This window comes from Stenella coeruleoalba (genome assembly GCF_951394435.1).
Source record: "Stenella coeruleoalba genome assembly, chromosome: 7".
Classification (NCBI taxonomy): Eukaryota; Metazoa; Chordata; class Mammalia; order Artiodactyla; family Delphinidae; genus Stenella; species Stenella coeruleoalba.
Genome location: NC_137153.1, coordinates 78,192,705 through 78,212,973, shown reverse-complemented (window position 1 = coordinate 78,212,973; position 20,269 = coordinate 78,192,705). Strand labels below are relative to the sequence as shown.

The following is a 20,269-nucleotide window of genomic DNA, read 5'->3' as shown; positions in this document are numbered from 1 at the left end:
CTCAGAAAATGGGGACACTAATACTTCCCTCAGAGGAGCAGAGTTGGGGTGAAATGATATGGTGGCTGTGGGGAAACCGTAGTGGGCACTAAATACATATCTCTCTTCTTTTACAGTACTTGAAATGCATGTATTCACTGTCTTTCAGATAGGTAGATGGATAGATAGACAGATAGATAACTATTAGTGATCTCTCAGTACCTGAAGTTGATTGAGGAAAACACTCTAGGAAGATCAGTTTTCAAGAATTTCAGCTGTTGAATTATCTGGAGTCCACAGACCTAAATAGTAATACCATAACACCTTATATTTGTTGATTGCTGTATCTTGTATTCTAATGATATGACCCTGTGATAGGCAGAGATGGGCCCCAAGATTCCCAGACCCTGTTGTTAACATCCAGTTATTTGATCAAACACTAATTTAGGTACTACTTGAATACCTTTGCAAATATAATTAAGGTCTCAAAACAGTTGACCTCAAGATAGAGAGATGAGTTGGTGGGCCTGATCTAATCATACAGGCCCTTTAAATATGGGTGGAGAGGCTAGAGAGAGAGGAGGTCAGAGAGATACAAAGTGTAGGAGGGATTCAATATGAGAGTAATTTTCCTCTGGCTTTGAAGATGGAGGGAGCACATGTGACAAGAACCTGAGAGCAACCACCAGAGGCTGAAGGCCTAAGTCCTGGTGGCAACCCAGAAAGAAAATGGGACCCCAGTCCTACAACCTCAAGGATCAACTCAGCCAACATCCTGAATGAACTTGGAAGTGGATTCTTCCCCAGAACCTTCAGAAGGAACATAGCCTGGCTGACACCTTGATTTCAGCTTAATGATACTCTCAACAGAGAATGTTACATGTCAAGCTGGACTTCTGACATTTAGAAGTGAGTTAATAAATTGATAAATTTTGTTCTGTTTTTCTAGGCTGCTTAGTTTTTGGCAATTTATTATGCAGCAATAGACAGCTAATACAGACCCCATCACTTTTTAACACTCCCTTAGCTTCTCACACAAGATGTTTGGCACAGATGTTTCTCTTGTAATTTCTCTACCCTAGTCCTGAAATTATTTCTCCAAAAAGCCCTGATTCCTTTATTAGAGAATGGTATTTAGAAATGAAGAGCTCAGTGCAAGATCTGCTCATTGGTATTGGGTATCATTGCTTCTAGGTCCTCTCAGCTGACAGAACAATAAAATGTATTTTGTGTATACAACTAATGTATATCTATATGTATCTGTATATTGTGTCTATATCTGTATATACATATTTTAATTATTTATTTTTATTTTTGGCTGTGTGACTTGTGGGATCTTAGTTCCCCACAAGGGATTGAACCCATGCCCCCTGCAGTGCAACCATGGAGTCCTAGCCACTGGACCGCCAGGGAATTCCTATACATATTTTTAAGCGGATTTTTAAAACATTTAAAAATATTTAAAAACACTTGAATTCATACTGATAAACATGACAGGGTTCATTTTATCTTCCCACCTTTCCTTATTTGTAACTCCTTTCTCCAACTGTGAGAAAATGGGGCTTTTTATCCACAGTATATTTATTTACTCAGTCCTCAAATACATATAACATAGTTTGTAAACTGCTAACCCATAGTTCTGTAATAAGTAGGCGGCTAATTAGAGCAAAATATTTGTATACACTTTTCTTTTTGTCTTTATTCTTTGGATATGCAATTAAAATATTGTTTCCCAAACGTACTTCATTTGATTCTATTTTCCCATCCCTCTCTTCAAAGTGGTTATGTTAGTTATTTGTAATATAGTTGGATTCAGTTGCTTCTGTTTTGTTTTGACTTTCCGTCTATGTTCTTTTAAGTTTATAAGTTTGTAAAACATTCACATAGTTCTACAAGTCAGAACTATACAAAAATCTATCATCAGAGAAGTCATTCCTCCTAAATATTTTACCCCACTCTCACTCTCCTCTTTTTCCTACTTTGTCACTTAACCCTGTAAGTAAAAATCTCATTAATTTCTGATTTGTTCTGTTGTTTTTATTTTTATACTAGTGGGCAGGTAGACATGTAATTTCTTCTTTATTTATATATATAATTCATACAAATTTATTATAAAACTATGATTCTAATGAGTAATGGACATGCATTAAACTACAAAAAATAGTTTACAAAAGAAAAAATATACACGAGTATAAAAAATAAGCATTTCTAATCAATTGTGGTCCTAAATTTAAAACAAGATACTATAATATTTTTCTATATAAATTGGCAAAAGTTGCAGATAATGCTTTAGTTTCAGTAACACCTTTCTGAAAAGCAATTTGATGATATGCTTTAAGAGCCTTATTATAATTTGAACTGGTAATTCTATATCTAAAAATTATCCTAAAGAAATAATCAGAAAATTAGATGCACACTTATTATTTGTAGTGTTATTTGTAATAGCAAAATATTAGCAATAAACAAAAAATAGCTTTAAAGAGAATTGATGGATAATTTAAATATGTGTAATAGAGGATAATGAAATCATAAAATAGTGTTATTAAGAATTTTTAATGATATAGAAAAATGCTTAAAAATAAAAAAAGTAGGACTTTAAGAGTTGATCAGGTGGAGTAAACTCAGTACACTCTCTCTTTCCCACTAATTACAACTCAAAACTCTAGCTAAAACACACCTGTGGTCTCTGAAAACTAAATGAAAGCATTACTGGATTGGAAACAGAAGTCAAATTTGGCAAAGCAACTCATACAGCATTAAGTTTTCTGGTTTTATTTCTTACTCTTTTCCCCAGCTTTGAACCAAGAGTGAACACCCAGCAGAACTGCAGTGGCAGCGTGGGCAACTCAAATTCTGAGAGAAGCTTCACTTTTTGGGTAGAAGACCAGGAAAGGGAGCTGCTTTGAGCAGGAGAGAGAATTCTGGAGATGAGAGAGCTGGGTAAGTGATCCCATAATTCTGTATATAAACTGGCACTAATCCTGGGCTCATCCTTAAGGTACACATGCATGGCACAGATTGAAAGCTATATAGCAAAGGCTTTGAGAACTAAACAACAGTATGAGCTTCTGCCCAGTTTCTTCACTGATGTCTGAGCGATGCATGCATGGGACCGGCACATAGCAGCACAGCCAGGACTTTGAAAACTGAACTGACCTTAGAGCCGTACCCACAGAAGAGACAGAATGTATGGTCTGAACCTAACTGGGCTGAGTGCCTGGTTTAAAAAAAAAAATCAACATCCTCTAGAGGATTTTAAAAAGCCCCAGAATCTTACAACATAATATTCAGGATATGCAAACAATCAAGAAAATGTGATCAATTTACAGGGAAAGGTAATCAACAGATGCCAATTCCAAGATGAGACAGATGTTAGAATATGAAAGTTATTTTTGTATTGAAATATAGTTGATATACAATCAATATTAGTTTCAGGTGTACAGCATAATGATTCAGTATTTTAATAGATTGTACTCCATTAAAAGTTATTAAAAGATAATGGCTATAATTCCCTATGTTATACAATATAGCCTTGTTGCTTATCTGTTTTATACACAGTAGTTTGCATCTTTTAATCCCATACCCCTAATTTTCCCCTCCCCCCTTCCCTTTCCCCTCTGGTAACCACGTTTGTTTTCAATATCTGTGAGTCTGTTTCTGTTTTGATATATATATTCGTTTGTATTATTTTTTAGATTCCACATATAAGTGATAATATAAAGTCTTTCTCTTTCTCTGTCTGACTGATTTCACTAAGCATAATATTCTCTAGGTCCATCCACATTGCTCCAAATAGCAAAATTTCATTCTTTTTTTATACCTGAGTAATATTCCACTGCATATATATACTACATCTTCTTTATCCATTTGTCTGTTAATGGATACTTAGGTTGCTTCCATGTCTTGGCTATTGTAAATAGTGCTGGTACGAACACTGGGGTGCATGTATATTTTTGAATTAGTGTTATTGTTTTTTCTGGATATATTCCCAGGAGTGGAATTGCTGGATCATATGGTAGTTCTATTTTAAATTTTTTGAGGAGCCTCTATATTGTTTTCCATAGTGCCTGCACTAATTTACATTCCCATCAACAGTGGATAAGTGTTCCCTTTTCTTCACATCCTCTCCAATATTTATTATTTGTAGACTTCTTGATGATAGCCATTCTGACACGTGTGAGGTGAAATCTCATTGAGAATTTGATTTGCATTTTCCTGATGATTACCAATGTTGAGCATATTTTCATGTGCCTGTTGGCCATCTGTATGTCTTCTTTGGGAAAATGTCTATTCAGGTCTTCTGCCCGTTCTTTTTTTTTTTTTAACATCTTTATTGGAGTATAATTGCTTTACAATGATGTGTTAGTTTCTGCTTTATAACAAAGTGAATCAGATATACATATGTTCCCATATCTCTTCCCTCTTGCATCTCCCTCCCTCCCACCCTCCCTATCCCACCCCTCTAGGTGGTCACAAACCACCTTCTGCTCATTCTTTGATTGGTGGTTTCTTTTTTTTGTTTCTTAATATTGAGTTGGTGATCTGTTTATATATTTTGGATATTAACCGCTTGCTGGTCATATCAATTGCAATTATTTTCTCCCAGTCAGTAGGCTGTCTTTTCATTTTGCTAATGGTTTCCTTTGCTGTGCAAAAACTTTTACGTTTAATTAGGTTCCATTTGTTTGCTTTTACTTTTGTTTCTTTGGCCTTAGGAGAAAGGTCTAAAAAATATTGCTATGATTTATTTCAAAGAGTGTTCTCATCTAGGAGTTTTATGGTTTCAGGTCTTACAATTAGCTCTTTAATCCATTTTGAGTTTATTTTTGTATATAGTGTGAAGAAATATTCGAATCTCATTCTTTTATATGTAGCTCTCCAGTTTTCCCAGCACCACTTATTGAAGAGATTGTCTTTTATCCATTGTATGTTCTTGCCCCCTTGCTCGTAGATTAATTGACCATAAGTGCATGGGTTTATTTCTGGGCTCTCTATTCTGTTCCATTGCTTTATGTGTCAGTTTTTGTGCCAGACCATACTGTTTTGATTACTGTGCTTTGTAGTATAGTCTGAACTCTGGGAGTATGATACCTCCAGATTTGTTCTTTTTTCTCAGGGTTGCTTTGGCAACTTTTGTGGTTCCGTATGGATTATCCATAATTATCCATAGGATTATCTGTTCTAGTTCTATGAAAAATGTCTGTAGATAGCTTTGAGTAGTATGGACATTTTAACAATATTAATTCTTTCAGTCCATGAACATGGCATACATTTCCATTTGTTTGTATCATCTTCAGTTTTCTCCATCAGTATCTTATAGTTTTCAGAGTATAGGTTTTTCACCTCCTTGGTTAAGTTCATTCCTAGTTATTTTATTCTTTTGATAAACAATTTTAAATAGAATTTTTTCTGCTGTCTCTTTCTGATAGTTCATTTGATAGTTCATAGTCATTAGTGTGTAGAAAAGCAACATAGGGACTTCCCAGGTGGGGCAGTGGTTGAGGGTCCGCCTGCCAGTGTGGGGGATGCGGGTTCAATCCCTGGTCTGGGAGGATCCTGCATGCTGCGGAGCGGCTGAGCCCGTGAGCCCTGGCTGCTGGGCCTGCGCTCTGGAGCCCACAGACTGCGACTACTGAGCCCATACATGCCTAGAGCCCATGCTCCATGGCGGGAGAGGCCACCGCAGTGAGAGGTGCACACACAGCAATGAAGAGTAGAGAGGGTCTGCGCATAGCAACGAGGACCCAATGCACCAAAACAAATGAATGAATTTAAAAAAAAAAGAAAAGCAACATATTTCTGTATATTAATTTTGTATCCTGCAACTTTGCTGAACTCATTTATTAGTTCTAATAATATTGGGATGAAAACAGTTTTTCTTCTTCCCTTCCAATTTGGTTGCCTTTCATTTCTTTTTCTTGTATGATTGCTGTGGCTAGGACTTCCAATACTATATTAAATAAAAGTGGGGAGAGTGGATGTTGCTGTCTTGTTCCTGATTTTAGAGGAAAGGATTTCAGCTTTTCACCATTGAGTATAATGTTAGCTGGGGTTTTTCATAAATGGTGTTTATTATGTTGAGATATATTCCCTCTGTATCCACTTTGATGAGAGTTTTTATCATGAGTGGATGTTGAATTTTGTCAAATGCTTTTTTTGTGTGTCTAGTGAGATGATCATGTGGTTTTTATCCTTTCTTTTGTTAATGTGGTGTATCACATTGATTGATTTGCAGATATTGAACCATCCTTGTATCCCTGGAATAAATCCCATTTGATCATGGTGTGTGATCTTTTTTGTTGGATTTGGTTTGCTAATATTTTGTTGAGTATTTTTTGTTTATATTCATCAAAATATTAGCCTTTGATTTTCCTTTTTTGCAGTGTCATTGTCTGGTTGTGGTATCAGGGTAATGGTGGCCTCATAGAATGAATTTGAGAGTGTTCTGTCCTCTTCAATTTTTTTTTTTTTTGGTATAGTTTGAGAAGGATATGTATTAGTTCTTCTTTTTATATTTGGTAGAATTCTTCTGTGAAGCTGGTCAACCCTGGACTTTTGTTTGCTGGAAGTTTTTTAATTACAAGCTCAATTTCACTATTAGTGATCAAGCAGTTCAAATTGTCTGTTTCTTCTTGATTTAGTCTTGACAGGTTGTATGTTTCTAGAAATATATCCATTTCTTCTCGGCTGTCTAATTTGTTGTCATATAACTGATGGTAGTATCCTCTTATGATTTTTTGTATCTCTGTGGTATTGGTTGTAATTTCTCCTCTTTCATTTCTTATTTTGTTAATTTGTTCCTCTCTCTTTTATTCTTGGTGAGCCGGGCTAAAGGTTTATCAGTTTTGTTTATCTTTTCAAAGACCAGCTCTTGGTTTCATTGATATTTTCTATTGTTTTTTTGGATCTCTATTTTATTTACTTCTCTGATCTTTATTATTTCCTAGCTTCTGCTGACTTTTGGCTTTGCTTTTTCTTCCTTTTCTCATTATTTTAGATGGTAGGTTATGTTTTTTATTTGAGATTTTTTCTTGTTTCTTGGAGAAGGCCTGCATCACTATAAACTTCCCTCTTAGAACTGCTTTTGCTGTATCACATAGATTTGGAGTGTTGTGTTTCCATTTTCATTTGTCTGGAGGTATTTTCTGATGTCCTCTTTGAGTTCTTCATTAAGCATTTTATTTTTAGTAGCATGTTGTTTAGTTTCCATGTGTTTGTTCTTTTCCCATGTCTTTTTATGTAACTGATTTCTAGTTTCATACTGTTGTGTTCAGAAAAAATGTTTGATATAATTTCTGTCCTCTTAAATTTGTTGAGACGTTTTTGTCTACCATTTGATTTCTCCTGGAGAACATTCCATGTGCACTTGAAAATGATGTGTATTCTGCTGTTTTTGGATGTAATGTCCTGTAGCTGTCTATTAAGTCCAACTGGTCTATTGTGTCATTTAAGACCACTGTTTTCTATTTGGCTAATCTGTCCATTGATGTAAGTGGAGTGTTAAAGTCCCCTAATATTATTATATATGTCAGTTTTCCTTTTCTGTCTGTTAGTGTTTGCTTTATATATTTAAGTGCTCCTTTATTGGGTTTAATGTGTTAATGAGTGTAATATCCTCTTTTTGTATTGATCATTATATTATGCCCTTCTTTGTCTGTGGTTTAGACTTTGTTTTAAAGTTTCTTTTGTTTGATATAATTATTGCTACCCCCTCTTTCTTCTCATTTCCATTTGCATGAAATATCTTTTTCTGTCCTCTTACTTTCAGTCTATGTGTGTCTTTAGCCTCAAAGTGATTCTCTTGTAGGCAGCATATTGAAGAGTCTTTTTAAAAATCCAGTCAGCCTCCCCATGTCTTTTGATTCAAGCATTTAGTCCATTGACATTTAAAGCTATTATTGATAAATATGTATTTATTGCCATTTTATTACTTGTTTTCTGGTTGTTTTCGTGGTTCTTCTCTGTTCATTTTTCTTTTTGTTTCCTCCTTTGTGGTTGGTGATGTTCTTCAGTAGAGAGCTGTGTTCCTTTCTTTTCAGTTTTCTTTTTCTACTGTAGGTTTTTGATTTGTGATTTACCATGTGGTTCATATATGTTGACCTATAATTATGTCTACTTGTTTTAAACTGGTAGTCATTTAAGTTCAAACACATTCTAAAAGATCTACATTTTTTACCCCCCTCTCACATTTTGTGTTTTTGATGTCATATTTTACATCTTCGTGCTTATCCCTTAATTGTTTATTGGAGTTGTAGTTGCTTTTTAAATTTTTTGTCTTTTAATCTACATGCTGGCTTAATTAAGTAGTCGATCCTCAGACCTTACTATGTATTTGCTTTTCCTGGTGGGATTTTCCCTATTCCGTAGATTCTTCTTCTTTTCCCCTTAGAGAAGACCCTTCAACATTTACTTTGGAGTAGGGTTAGTATTGATGAACTCTTTTAGTTTTTGGTTGTCAGAGAAGTTCTTTATCTCTCCTTCTATTCTAAATGATAATCTTCCTGGGTAGAGGATCCTAGGTTGCAGGGTTTTACCATTGAGCAGTTTGCGTATATCATGCCATCCCTTCTGGCCTGTGAAGTTTCTGCGGAGAAATCAACTGCTATCCTTATGGGGATTCCCTTGTATATGACTCTTTGTTTTTCTCCTGCAGCCTTTAGAATTCTCTTTATCTTTAAATTTTGCCATTTTAATTATGATATATCTTGGTGTGGGTTGTTTGGGTTAATATTTGAGATCCTCTGTGCTTCCTGGACCTGGATATCTGTTTCCTTCTTCAGGTTTGGGAAGTTTTCAGCCATAATTTCTTCAAATAAATTTTTGATCCCTTTTTCTCTCTCTTCTTCTTCTAGGACCCCTATAATGTGAATGTTGATATACTTAATGTTATCTCAGAGATATCTTTAATTGCTTTCATTTTTAAAGTTTGTTTTTCTTTTTTCTGTTGTGATTGGGTGATTTCCATTATTGTATCTTCCAGATCACCTATGTGTTCTTCTATACCACTTAGTCTGCTAATCATTCCTTCTAATGTGTTTCAGCTATTTAATTATTCATTTCTGATTGGGTCTTTTTTATATTTTCTAGTTCTTTGTTAAAATATTCACTTTTTGCATTGATTTTTCCCCCTAATTCAGTTAACATCTTTATTACCAATGTTTTGAATTCTTTATCTGGTAAATTATTTATTTCTGTTTCATTATTTATGAGAAAACAAGAGGTGTTTTCTCTTGTTCTTCCAATTGAGAGTAGTTCCTCTGACTTTTCATTTTGCTTAACTTTCTCTGCCTCTAAGAACTTGGGTGAAGTAGTTACCTATTATGGTCTTGAAGGAATGTTCTTATGTGGGAGCATCCCTGTGCAGACTGTATTTGTCAAGTGACTTTGGTGGAAGAGCTGGGTTTGACATGGATGCAAGTCATGTCTGTCCTCAGGGTTTCTTGGCAGCTATCACCTTGGTAGGTTGTGGGGCTAGAGATGGAGGGGCTAGAGCTGGTGCCAGCTGTGAGGCAGGACTTCCTTTCTGCTCAGTGGCTGTCATCACCCTCTTGGGAGCAGGGTCTGATCCCAAGTTGCTGAAGCCTTGAGGGTTGGGCCCAAGCTGACTCTGTTCCTTTTAAGTGTGATTTTTACCCCTTCCTACACTGGAGCCCTTGCCTCAGAGGGGAGTGCAGGTGTGGCCCATGTGCAGACAGAGGTCTGATGTACTGCCTGTGCAGGCATCTGTGGCTCTGCTCAGATGCAGCCTTGGGTGCAAGTCGCCTTTGTCCCTCACAGCTGATCACTGCACCATTGTAGACCGACTCCACATGGCTGGCAGGGCCCATGGACTCTCAGCATGTATCAGGAGGTCAGCTGTGGTAGAGCAGCCACCATCAGAGATCTGTCTTCTGAGGTACTGCTTGAGTAAGCACCAACAGTGGCTGCCGCCACCCTACTCAGGCTCCACCCTGGAACCAGGTCACCTCTGTGTCCCATAGTTGAGTATTTTCCCCGGTTGTGGGCACCCCAGATCCAGTGCTGTGCCATGGCATGGAGTGAATGAGGCTGGAGTGTTCACTCAGCTTGGACTGGGGCACACAACAATGTGGTAATGGGAAACCTGGCAGCCACTAGAGCAGACCTCTCTGTGCTCTGCCTCATGAGCAAGCCAGTGCACACATGCTCCTCACAATCAGAGTCCAGTCTTCCCAGGGCCTTTCTGTTTGTCTCAGTCGTCCTCAAACTAGTCCAGGCAGCTGTCTCCTTCACATAGAACCCCAGAATTGGGGCCCCAAATCTGGCTCAAACCACTCACTCGTCAGCGAGAGTATCTGCCCATGTAATTTTCCTTTTTCTTTGAGTCCCCTCCCAGGGACACAGGTCTCAAACAAATCACTTTTCTTCCCCTAGTACCTGATTATATGTGTATCTTTCTTACAGTCCTGGTTGTACAGGAGTTCTTCTGCCAATTTAAAGTTAGTTTTCAGTGATAACTGTTACACATATAGATATATATTTGATGTGTTCCTGGGGAGAGGTGAGGTCCACGTTCTCCTACTCTGCCATCTTGATCCCTCCCTCCAAATTTTCAATGCTTTTAAAGCAGCTATTAAAACTATGTTCCATAAAGAAAATGAACTTAATGAAAATATAGAATTTCTCAGAAGAGAAATATAAATGGTAAGAAAAGAAAGAAATGTACATTTTAGAAGAGAAAAATAAGATAACTGAAATAGAAGGTTCAGTAAATATGCTAAGGAGCAGAATAGAGATGACAGAGGAAAGAATCAGTGAACTTGAAGATAAATCAATAGAGATTCTCCAGTCTGAAAAACAAGGAGAAAAAAGATTAAAAGAAATTAGCAGAGCCTCTGTGACCTGTATATATCAAAACACATAATTTATTTGTGTCATCGTAGTCTCAGATATTATGAACAACTTTATTCCTGTAAGTTTCACAGATTTGATGAAATGGACCAAATTATTCAAAGGCATAATCTACCAGGCTCAGTCAAGAGAATATCGGTAACCTGAATAGTCCTATATCTATTTAAAAAAATTAAACTCCTAGTTAATTCTTTAAAACTCCAGACTTAACATGGTTTCACTGGGGAACCTACCAGACAGTTAAGGAAGAAATAATATAATCTCTTTCAGAAAAATAAAAGAGGAGAGGACACTTTCCAATTCATTTTATGAGGCCAGCATTACCCTGCTACCGAATCCAAATCCAAATAATTACCAAAAAAAAATCAATAGATCAGTACCCCTCATGAAGCTAAACACAAAAATCTCCTAGAAAATATTCACAAATAAATCTAACAATATATTAAAATGATAATGTACAAAAAGATAAAAATAGATATCCCCCTCTAATCTACTAGAATAGATTGAATAGACATAAATGTTGTTCTTTTTTTCTTACAATAAGCTAATTCTGGTTTTTGTGTACCTATTTTGGTTTGGTTTTGTTTTTTAGTCCAAGATAGAGTGATGCTGTAATCATTATTACTCCTGAATATTTTATTTGGGTATTTCTAAGGCTTAATGAGTCTTTTGAACACCTGGACTTTAAAAAATAGTATTGCTTTTCATATAAGTAGCTCAATATTTTTAATCAACTCTTTAAAATATACTGGCTTGACCTTTAGATGAAAGGTGGTAGTTAGAATTACAAAGGGCATTATTATATAATTTTATAATGCTTATTAAAATTTGAAAATATTTTTATTTTTCTAATATGATAAGTTTTCTAACTTGAGCTTGTAAAACTGCAGGTGCAAAAGTGTGGGTGTATTCAATAATGTCTAATAGAATTCTAACTCTAAGCTTTACAGGCATCATTTGATCACTGTGTTTCATTGTTAAACAAGCAGCTGTAAAGTCTTGCAGGCAAAGATGTTAACCCAGTACATGACTCTCTAACCTTACATAGCTAAATCTATCATCTATAAATGATAAATCTATATTTAAAAAACATATACTCTTTTTCTGACTATATAAGTAATATGTGCTCATTTTGGAAATTCATGAAGGCATGAAGATACAGAAAAAATTAAAATCCTGTTTCCAGAGACAATCATGATTTTAGCTTGATTTTTCTTATATATATATATATTTGAATTCACCATTATTGCTTTATTTAATCAAAGAAATTCAGGGACATGGCTGAATATACATTTAATTTTTTTCAAATTCGCGTTGTTTTTAGAACACCCTTGAGTTGTTTTAACACACTCTTCTTTTTTTAAAATTAATTTTTATTGGAGTATAGTTGCTTTACAATGTTCTGTTACTTTCTGCCGTACAGCAAAGTGAATCAGCTATACGTATACATATATATCCCCTCTTTTTTGGATTTCCTTCTCATTTAGGTCACCACAGAGCATTGAGTAGAGTTCCCTGTGCTATACAGTAGCACATTAGTAATCTATTTTATATATAGTAGTGTATATATGTCAATCTCAATCTTCCAATTCATCTCCCCACTTTCCCCCCTTGGCATACATACATTTGTTTTCTACATCTGTTAACACACTCTTCTTTTGTGACCTTTCTGTGTGCTTGAAATTCCCAAGTATTTTAAAATTTAATGGCTTTGACTTTATTAAAATGAAGTATACTCATAGGAATTTAAGCAATGCAGGTAAATGCAAAGAAGAATGTAAAATGCCACCACTATCACTTAGAAGTAATGTTTGTACTAGTAAAATGCCACCACTATCACTTAGAAGTAATGTTTGTACTAGTGTTACTTAGTAACACTAAGTAAGCGTCATATCTAGCACCTCTTGATGGATAGAGGAATTGATGGATGGAAATACATTGGTGGGTAGAGGAAAGATAGACAGAAGTAGGTTTATAAAATGGCACCATGAAAAGTATTACATGCAGTTTTACTTGAATTTAATAGAAGAAATTGAAGTAAAACAGAAGAAATTGCTAAAGATCAGGTAAATGTTTCTTCACCGCTAAATATTTTAGCAAATAAAAAATTATCAAAAGTTAGAAAGGAAAGATCATGAAGAATTCTACATGACCTACATGTTTCAATTTTATTTATTTATTTATTTACTTATTTACTTATTTATTTTTGGCCTCACTATGCCACTTGCAGGATCCTAGTTCCCCAACCAGGGATAGAACTTGGGCCCCCTGCAGTGGAAAAGCAGAGTCCCAACCACTGGACCCCCAGGGAATTCCCTCAATTTTAGGTCATGTTGATTGATTTTCTTTACTAAAAGACAAGGAAATTAATATTCTCATATTTTTTTCTATTTCCCTTCTTCTAACTTTTGTTACTTACATTATTTTTACTTTGTCAGCTTAAAAACATTTATTTTCCCTCTGTAATCATAATTCCATGTTTATTTACTTTTAGTTCTATACATAATTGCCATAGATGCTTGTTAACATATTTTTTACCATACTCCATTCATTCTAGAGGATTAAAAAAAGTTATTTCCTGGTTGGCTGATTTCACTGTTGTATAGTTTTTCTTTAAAGTTTATTTTTATATGTGTTGCTTTGCTTATTCAAGAGTGCCTATGCCCTATTCTTATATTTGTATTACATCTTGGCTGGTATAAAATTTTTCATTTGTGATAGTCTTGAATTTATAATTAAGGAATTTTTTCAAGAAGAGTGCACAATTTCTATAGTCCTTCAGCTCTTGCATGGTGGACATTGTCTGCCCATTGCCTTTACATTTCAAGAAAGTTTGACTGGCTATAATATTCTTAAGTCTCACTTTTTCCCTCTCAGAACCTTTTAGGCATTATTCTAAATAAAACATAAATAAAAGTAAACTCCTTAAAAGTGATAAATATCATGCTGAGTAATAAAATGCTGAAGCTTTTTTTTAGTAAAATCAAGACAATATAAAAGGTACACTACTATCCTCATTATTCAACATTGTTTTGGCAGTCCTACAAATACAGTAAGAAAATGAAATAAAAACAGTGAATTACTGAATCAATTTCCGGAAAAATTAAGAACAGCAAATAATGTCCATTATCACTATTTTATTTAAAAAATTTTCTGGAGATTCTAGCTAATGGTTCAGAAACTAAAATAATCAGCCAAACATGGAGAAGAAAAGAGAAAATGATCTCTATGTAGATTTTTAAAATATCATACCTAGAAAACTCAAATAGATATTTTATTAGGGATTGCTCTTAAATTTTATCCTTTGTTAATTAATTAACATAGTCATATGTCTTTTATGTGGTTAGGCAGCAGCCATCTTGTAACAATGAAGTCAGAAATCACATACTAAAGGTTGCACAGCAGAAATATTGAAGGGTTATGGTGGCCTAAGATCCTCGGACAGTTGCACCAGCCTTGGAGTTAGACTTCCCAACTTCTTCTTCTTTTCTTTCTTTCTTTTTTTTTTTTCTTTTGGCCACACAGCACAGCTTGCGGGATCTTAGTTCCCAGACCAAGGATTGAACTCAGGCCACAGCAGTGAAAGTTCTGAGTCCTAACCACTGGACTGCCAGGGAATTCCCCCAATCTTCTTCTGATTCATCTTTTTTTTTTTTTTCTTCTGTTTTTGGCTGCGTTGGGTCATAGTTGCAGCCAGCGGGGGCTACTCTTCATAGAGGTGCGTGGGCTTCTCACTGTGGTGGCTTCTCTTGTTGCAGAGCACGGGCTCTGGGCACTCGGGCTTCAGTAGCTGCAGCACGCAGGCTCAGTAGTTGCAGCACGCGGGCCCTAGAGCACACGGGCTTCCGTAGTTGCAGTGCTAGGGCTCTAGGCAATAGCTGTGGCGCACGGGCTTAGTTGCTCCATGGCATGTGGGAACCTCTGTCCCCTGCATTGGCAGGCGGATTCTTAACCACTGCACCACCAGGGAAGTTTGATTCATCAGTTTTTGTGTGACATTTTTCTGTTGAAAGCTTGTAGGAGTTTTTATTCATTGACACTGTTGTAGAATTTCACAACAGTTTGACTCTCATTTCATTCTTTGTGTTAGGTGCTCATTCAGTCTGGAAATTATGTATTCTAGGTAATTAAAAAAAAATCTATTCTTTGATAATATCCTTGACTCTGGATTTTCTCTTCTCTCTATCTTGGACTTCTCAAACTGGTCTGTTAATTTTCTTAGCTTTTCCATCCTATTTTTTATATCATTGTCTTTTTGTCCTACTTCCTGGAAGATTTTTTTCAATTTTATCTTCCAACCATTCTGTAGAGTTTTTTATTTCTCCTACCATACTTTTAATTTTTAAGAACTTTTGCTTGTTCTCAGACTATTCCCTTCAAAATAACAATCCTATTCTTGTTCATGGATGTAATATGATCCTAACTCGGTAAGTGTAGGAATGATTTCTTATTTGAAAATTTTTTCTCCTTTTACTTCTATTAAATATTTTTTTAAATATCCAGTAGTTCTTAGCTATGTGTTCATATTTAAGATTTGGATAGTAAAAAGCTTATTACGTGCTCTGTGCATGTGTGAAGCCTGTCAACTGGCACCTTCATTAGACAGTGGTCTGGCTATGCCTTATTTTGAGGAACTCCTAATATTAATACTTTTAGGTCTTTTCTTCCAACTAGTCAGAGTTCCCAGGGAAGAATCTTCTAACCTCCTGTCTGGAAGGAAAATGCTGACTGAGTGTGCTCTGATTGGCAAGTAAAGAGAAGAGGTCTAGACCATCAGGTCTAGACATTTATTACATGAAATTTTGATTAATTTCTCTTACCTTAATTTTGCTTTGTGTTTCCTAGTCTAAAGACTATTTTCTCTTTTTTAAAGGAAATGTTTGTATTGAAATGTAACATACAGAGAGTGCACACATAAATGTGGAACTCATCGAATTCTTACACAGTAAATACAGCTGTGTAAGCACCACATAGATCAAGAAAAAAAACATAATCAGCACCTCAGATGCCTACTTTATGCATCTTCGGTCATTCTTGTCCCACCATCAGAGGTAACTAATATTTTAAATTCTATCACTCCAGGGAGTACCCTGGTGGCCTAGTGGTTAGGATTCCAGGCTTTCACTGCCATGGCCTGGGTTCAGTCCCTGGTTGAGGAAGTGAGAATCCTGCAAGCCTTACGGCCCAGCAGAAAAAAAAAAAAAATTCTACCACTCCAGATTAGTTTTTGCCCATTGTTAAACAAACATACACACAAATATATGTTATTTCCTTATTTGTTGGCTTCTTTTACTCAACATTATGTTACTTAGATTTATCCATACTATTACATGTAGCTGTTTATTTTCATGGCTTCAAAGAATTCCACTGTATGAATTTACCACAATTTATTTTTCCATTTTACTGTTGATGGACAATTGAGTTAGAATCAAAGAACTATGGTTCTATATTTCAAGCACTGTATTTTTTAAACTTTACCGAGGAATAATTGGCAAGTATAATTGTATATATTTAAAGTGTACAACATCATGATTTGGTATACATATATATTGTAGAATGATTATCAAAGTAGTTAACATATAGTTAACTATAGCACCTCATATAGTTAACATAGGTAACTCTTCTGTGTGGTGAGAATACTTAAGATCTACCCTCAGCAAGTTTTAGATACATAATATCATATTCATAACTGTAGTCACCATGCTCTACATTAGATCCTCATACTTCTTAGAACTGAAAACGTGTGCCCATTTAATCTATATCACCCATTTTCCTCTCCTCCCCAGTACCTGGCAACCATTTTATTCTGTTTCTGTGAAATTGGTCAAGTACTGTGTTAAATGCTTTATGGGTGTTATCTTATTTATCCTCATAATAATCCTAGAAGTGGATACTATCACTCATACCTTCATTCCTCATTCAATTAACAAATATTTATTAATATACCTATTATGTTCCAGGCAGTTTTCTAGGTGTTGGGGAATCAACTAAAAGAAACAGAAATCTATGAATAGTTAAATGAAGCAGACTAGAATCTATACCTTTCTGGAGCTTACATTACACAGGGAAAATATTTGGTATACTAGATATGGATAAATGTTACTTAGAAAAATAGAGCAAGGAAGGGGATGTGAGGAAATGGTGATGAAGGAGAGATGTTTGCAGTTGTAGATAGTGGGCTGAGGAAGATATCAGTGAGAGAATGACCTTGGAGTCCAAGCTTAAAGGAAGTGAAGGATCAAGCTGTCCAACTGCCTGGAGGAAAAGCATTCTAGGGAGAAGAAAAGATGAGAGCAAAAGCCTAGAGGAAGGAGCTTGTTGTGTTCTCAACACAAGAAAAGCAGTGTGGCTGGAATAGAGTGAGCGAGAAGGAGAGTGCAGGGAGATGCAGTCAGGTGGGCAAAGGGTGGGGGTGAGATCATGTAGGCCTTGCAGGCCATAGTGAGGACTTTCTTTTTGCCTGAGAAGGAAGACATTGGAATCTTGATCAGAGGAGTGACATGATCAGACTTACATATAACAAAATCGTTCTGCTTTATTGAGAATAGACTGAATGGGACAAGGGTGAGGGCAGGGTGGCCTTTTATTAGCTATTAGTCTTCCCATGTGATAGATGAGGAGAATGTAACTTGGACATGACCAAGGTCATAAACCTTCAGCCACATCACCTGGGACCTAGAAATGCAGTCTCAGGCCTCACTCCAGACCAGTTGAATCTCAATCTGCATTTTAGGAAGAGCCCCAGGTGATTCATGTGCACACTGAAGTTTGAGGTACCCTCATCTAAACTATGAAATACTGTTGTTGAAGCTTATTGATCGGGGAAGGATACTACTGAAGTCATGCTCTGTGGAAATTTTATTTGGTAGCAAAGAGATAGAGAAGAGAGAAGGATACCAACCAGGAGGAAATTACAATAATCCCAATTACCCAGAAGTTTGGGGCTGAATGGCCCAATGACAGTAGGAGTAAATGGATAATGACAGTAGGAGTAAAAAATAATTTAAAAAAGAAAGAATGGAGGCAAGAGTTTTTTTGTTTTTGTCTTTGGCTGAGCAGCTTGCGAAATCTTAGATTTTAGTTCCCTGACCAGGGATTGAACCTGGGCCACAGCAGTGAAAGCGCCAAGTCCTAACCACTGGACTGCCAGGGAATTCCAGAGTTTTGTTTTGTTTTCCTGTTATTTATATCCCTTTATTTGTCTTTATATCTCTTTTCTTTTTCCACCCTTATAATCAAGCTTCTATCATCACCATTCTCCTAAAAATACACTCCTGTATGACACCAATGGATGGTTTTGCAAATCTAGTGATCCTCTATCATTCTTCATGTTCCTTGGCATCTTTGTGCCAAGATATGCTATTAATTATTTCATCTTGAAATTCCCATGTCCTTAATTCTTCATAACCATTCTCTTCCTAGGCTACAATGTATGTTGTCCTTCAGTACTCATTCTTTCCCCACATACCCCCATACACTTATTCATACCTATACTTGTCTTTGTTTATGTTCTCCGATCTTAAGCATTGCCCTTCTTGTTTAAGACTAATAATTCCCTCCAAATCCTTGATCCCCTCCTTCTCATCTCCTCCTTTGACTTTTTTTTTTTTGTCTCCAGCATCTTCAGTTTTTCGCTCTCCCTCCCAAGAGTTTTTTGTTTTGTTTTGTTGGCTGCGCCATGCACAGCATGGGGGATCTTAGCTCCCTGACCAAGGATTGAACCCATGCTCCCTGCAGTGGGAGCATGGAGCCCTAACCAATGGACCGCCAGGGAATTCCCCCAAGAGGTTTTTTTTTTTAATATTCATTTTATTTATATCATTTATTTTTATTTGTTTATTTTGGCTGTGCTGGGTCTTAGTTGTGGCACGTGGGATCTTCCTTGCGGCATGCAGGATCTTTTAGTTGCAGCATACGGACTTTTAGTTGTGGCCTGTGGGCTTCTTAGTTGTGGCATGCATGTGGGATCTTAGTTCCCCGACCAGGGATCGAACCTGGGTCCCCTGCATTGGGAGCGTGGAGTCCTACCCCCTGGACCACCAGGGAAGTCCCTCCCCCAAGAGTTTTTTTAATGAAGGAAAAAAACCCCATAAAACTTAGGCAATGATTAGATATACTAGTGAGTGGGAAAGGACCCTGAGACAGAGAGAGAGTTAGATAAAACATGACCCTGAAGTTTCAGACCTTGGTAAGAGAGACAATAATGAACCATTGCTAGAAGTAGAGAAGTAAGAATGGGAATTGTGAGAATGAGTGCAAGGCCAGTTCAGTATTGTTGAACTGAACTTGGCGGCGGCTGCAAATGTTCAGCAGGTAGTCAGGCAATCTCAAGCTGGAGAAGACTTGGGGCTGAAGTACTAGATTTCAGAGTCATTTGCCTGGAGGTGCCCATTGAAGCGAAAGGAGTAATTGAGATATTGAGGGAGAAGACAGAAAGAAGACTCTGGCCACATACCTAGGACCACTGCCTCTTTAAAACTATAGAAAGGGTAGGAGGCAGAAGAAGGGCAGTCAGAAACAGGGGAAGAGAGTGTACCATCTCTCAAACCAAGGACAGGGAAAGGGGTTTCTATTTGGCCAGGTGCCATGGTGGTTAGGAGAAATCAAAGAAGATGGATCTTAGCAGAAGTCAAATCAAATTATTGATGTATTTCAAAGAATTATTTTCGAGGACTCAAAGCCAGAGGCTTATAGAGAGTCGTCAGGAAACATGATCCTTACCCTCAGAGATGTCCCAACCACCAGAAAGGTAGACAAGATAACTCCACTAAGTAATTATCTGAGAGCATGCACTTGTTGACAACTGCATACTTATATATATATGATTCATATTAGTTTTAGGGTGGGTAACCCATCAACATTTTATATAGATAATACATATGGTTCTAGGATTTGCAAAGCTCTAAGTGAAAGTCAAATTTGAGACAAGATATATTCCTTTTTGGTCTTTTTGCAAAGGCTCAGTAGAATTTTCTTTGTCACATTTTTTTCTGACCTGTACGCAATTTTGCTATGGATCTTGTTTTTTTAATTGCGGGTCACTTAGTGTAAGGGACCTTTTTTTTTTTCGCTCATCTTTGCTGCTTATCAAGTGTTAATCCAGCTATGACTGCATTGTCATAGAGTACTAATGGCTCTGTGAAACAATCAGCCTTGTGCAAATGACCATCAAGTGGCCGAGAACTATGGCCTCCTTGGGCCAAGTGTCACTTAGTGATGCCAAGTCAAAATAATGCTTCAAGCTGCCTTTGCAGTTGGAAACGTCGCTCATGTGTTTCATTATATCAGAATCATAGTCAATAGATTTTATTTACTCTAATATTTGACAGTGTTCTGGTCAATGGCTTCTAAAGATTAAATATACCCAAATACATCTTAAAAAAAAAACCTGAAAATGTCACTGAAAATATGAAAGAAGCAT

The 20,269-nt window shown here is 36.4% G+C and overlaps 1 protein-coding gene across 1 annotated transcript in view; it reads left to right on the top strand.

The window, feature by feature from the left end:
- The first annotated feature begins 657 nt into the window (after positions 1–657).
- TRPM6 (transient receptor potential cation channel subfamily M member 6) overlaps positions 658–20,269 on the top strand; it is a 194,674-nt gene continuing 175,062 nt past the window's right edge. The window contains exons 1-2 of the mRNA XM_079925535.1: positions 658–888; positions 2,774–2,919. The gene's annotated coding sequence lies outside the window, so the exon portion shown is untranslated. The remainder of the gene's footprint in view (positions 889–2,773; positions 2,920–20,269) is intronic.